We start from the raw sequence: 3,815 nt of genomic DNA on the forward strand, positions 1-3,815 counted from the left end.
CAATCAATATAGATTGATCTGAAATCTGATTCACATCCAACATAACACCCATAGGTACATAAGAAATGTATTGAATCGATTCTTTTTAATGAATAGACTCGATCACAACTTCAAATATGGAATTCAAATGAATCAAATAGGAAATGATACTGTGAATCATAGAACTCTAATGAAATATATGATCAACCAATATTTATCGAATTTGAAAAATGATCTGAAGAGATGGTTTGATTCTCTTTTTTTACTTTTTTTTTCTTTCGAGCCAAGAGATCCATGGGATCCTGATTTCATCTCAATTAAAAAAAATCAAATTTTTAAAAAAGTGGTTTCGAATCAATAATTTAGACAAACCAAGACGTAAAACAATTTTAATAAAAAAAATTAATATTATAATTTTCAAACACTGAATGTAATATTTTTCTTTAAAATGCCCACTAATAAAGATTTCACACTATAAAGGGCTTGATGTTTTTAAAGGCGTTGATTTAGGATTTTCAAACTTAAAACGTAAAACAATTTTAATAATAGAATGTTTTACTTCCGAGAGAGTTGCTGCTTTTAAAGAGGTTGATGTAGGATTTTCAAACCTAAAGTTTTTGCACTTTCTGTATGCAAATGATATTATTTTATTGTGTGACCAGGAGGTTGAGAACGCACATCGTATTATTCGGATGTTAAGGTGCTTTTGCTTGCCTCCAGTTTAAAATTTAACTTGCATAAAAACATGTTAATTGGTGTAGGTGTGGGGTATGCTATAGTCGAAGAGGTTGTTAGGTTGATTGGTTGTGCTGCGTCTCAGACTCCTTTTGTGTATTTAGGGGGTCCCATTAGTGAAAATTCCAATCATATTTCTTCTTGGAAATGGTACTCAAGATTCTATGTCTATCTTTAGGGTTCTGGAAATGGTACTCAAGATTCTAAAGAGGATTCAAACTAGTTTTTTTTGGGTGCTGATATTGGTGAATGCCAATTGTTTTAGGTTAGTTGGAATCAAGTTTTGGCTAGTAAAGATAAAAGAGGTCTTGGAGTTGGTAGTCTCTTCTCCTTCAATCCGTGCTAAATGGAGGTGGCGATTTTTTTTGCCGACGGAGATGTTCTTTGGGTGCAAGTCATTAAAGCAATTCATGGTAACAATGCTTATCTTGATTTATATTCGATTCCTTCTGGATGTTCCGGTCCTTGGTGTATTATTATCATGACCATCTCTAATTTACGTTCGATTGGCATGGATTTGATTGGGTATTTTTCAGTTAAAGTGGGTAAAGGTGATCGAACCCGTTTGTGGCATGACTTGTGGTTGGGGCCGACTCCTCTTAAGCTTAATTTCCACAGAATTTACACCTTGTATAAGCATCGAGATTGTCTCATTGCCGATAGGTCTAGCCCGAATTCTCATTTGTGTGCTTTGTGTAGATTACGTAGAGGAGGAACAAATGTTTGATCTTGAGAATTGTTAGCTTCTTGCTCTTGGTCGGACACAAATGACCATCTTTTCTGGTAGTTGGATACGAATGACACTTTTATGGTTTCTTCTGCGAGATCTTTCTTGATAATATGCCTCTCCTGAATTCTATGTATGCGACTGGATGAAATTCTTTGGTTCCTAATAAGCTAAATGTGTTACTTTGGTGGATTAAGTTGAATCGTATCCCCACTCGTCATTGCCTTTCGCAACGTGGTTTGGAGTTGATTTTCATTATGTGTCTTGTTTGTGAGTCGGTGGTGGAGTCGTCTAACCATCTTTTTATTTCTTACCCAAAGTTACAGGTTGTGTGGTCCCTTATTAGTAGGTGGTAGGATATCATTTGTCCTAATTCTTGTATGATTGACTCTTGGATCACTTGGATAAACTCCTTATTTCGGTTTTGATGCAATTGTCATTACTAATTTTTGGGTGATTTGGAATTATCAAAATAATTCGGTCTTTGGGACGGTTAAGCCTAAAAAATCTATGATTTTTCATGATAATTTTTTATTTTTATTTATTTATTTATTTTTTTGTATTTTTGGATTAGAAATAAATCTAAAGTTTGTAATTTTAGTTGGAAAGGACGACTCAAAATCCAAACTATGATTTCTTTACTTTGTAATTTCTTTTGTATTAGTTTTTTTTTTTTTTTTTTTTTTTGCTAGTTTTAGTTCATTCCTTCCGTTTAAAAAAAAATTCTCTAACTATTTCCTCTTATAGCAAAACAACGATCATAATAATAATAATAATAATAATAATAATTTTTTGAGAATATAACATTGAAAAGACATGAAAAAGAAAATCATAAAGGAATATATGATACATTGCATTGTCTACTTGTACGTACAACCTAACACCCCACACTGAACTCCATAAAACCTAATCACTCTCTTGAACTTTCTACATTTCTCTACTCAAAACACTCTCCTGTCCACACCAGTGGACGACGATTGCTTGAAAAAGCGACCTCCCTCCTCCTCCTCCTCCTCCTCCACCACCACCACCGACAGCCGTCGCCATGTCCGTCAAAGAGTGCACCCACCACAAAAACAAGAGCAAAAAACTCTTCCGGAAACTCTTCGCCGGATTCCTCATCCTCGCCTTCATCGTCCTCCTCACTTTCCTCATCACATGGGCAATCCTTCAACCCCGAAAACCCAGATTCACTCTCCAAGACGCCACCATCTACTCCTTCAATGTCTCCGCCCCTATCCTCCTCTCCTCCAACTTTCAGGTCACCATCTCCTCCCATAACCCCAACGACAGAATCGGTGTTTACTACGATAAACTCGACGTCTTCGCGTCTTACAAAAACCAGCAAATCACTTACTTCACCGCCATCCAGCCGGTGTACCAGGGCCATAAAGACAACAACGTCTGGTCGCCGTTTGTGTACGGAACCAACGTCCCGGTGGCGCCGTACAACGGCGCGTCGTTGACTCAGGATCAATCCAATGGTCAGATATCGTTGATTATTAAGATCAACGGAAGGGTGAGATGGAGAGTTGGGAGGTTTATCTCCGGGAGGTATCACATCCACGTTAGTTGTCCGGCGTATATTCCGTTCGGGAACAAGTTGAATTCGGCGATTCCGGGGATTGTCGTCGGCACCGGAATTAAGTACCAGTTGGCGAACAGATGCAGTGTGAATGTGTGAAGTGTGAAGTGGAGAAGATGATTGATGATGATGTCATGATGAACGACGTCGTTTTAGGTTGTGTTTCTTTTTTCACGATTCACACTTTCAATTTTTAATATAAAGATATAATTTTGGAAGCATACGTGGATGGATGGATGAAATATGAATTTGTAAATTTCGCTGGATGAGAATAAAGGAAAAGGAAAAAGGAAAAAAAAGGAAAGATGGAAATGGAAAGATGGAGAAAGTTAAGGCAAATTGTCATTGTTGACATGTTGTATCATGTATGATGATGAATTTAAATGTTATATATTTTTACAATTAATCAATCAATCTTTTATTATAAGTTTTCGTTATTTGTTTGATTAATTCTAATTACATTTTCTTTATTTGAAACTTTGTTTTGTGTGCATGATATAGTAGGTTGTAAAGTGGTTGTATAGTTGTATTTGCTATATATTGACTATTTAGAAAATAGAAAAATAATGGATGTAAATTAATAAAAAGGTATTGTATTTTTTGGAGTGTTGGTCCATGAGGAATTTGGTGGTGTGCCTTTTTGTGGGGTTTGGTTTAATTAGGTTTAATGGACACCCCATGTGGGATGGTAATGGTATGGAGTATCAAATATATCAAAATATTTATTTTATTAAAAGTTTTGTGTTAGAATGTACTTGAAATTTACATTCATAGATATGATAATACGAT

General features: G+C 35.7%; 1 pseudogene; it reads left to right on the forward strand.

Moving 5' to 3' along the window:
- Positions 1–2,354: 2,354 nt before the first annotated feature.
- On the forward strand, positions 2,355–3,453 carry LOC145031389 (NDR1/HIN1-like protein 1 pseudogene; annotated as a pseudogene).
- The last annotated feature ends 362 nt before the right edge of the window (positions 3,454–3,815 follow it).

Source organism: Lactuca saligna, chromosome 2 (assembly GCF_052625555.1).
Source record: "Lactuca saligna cultivar CGN05327 chromosome 2, ASM5262555v1, whole genome shotgun sequence".
Taxonomy (NCBI): Eukaryota; Viridiplantae; Streptophyta; class Magnoliopsida; order Asterales; family Asteraceae; genus Lactuca; species Lactuca saligna.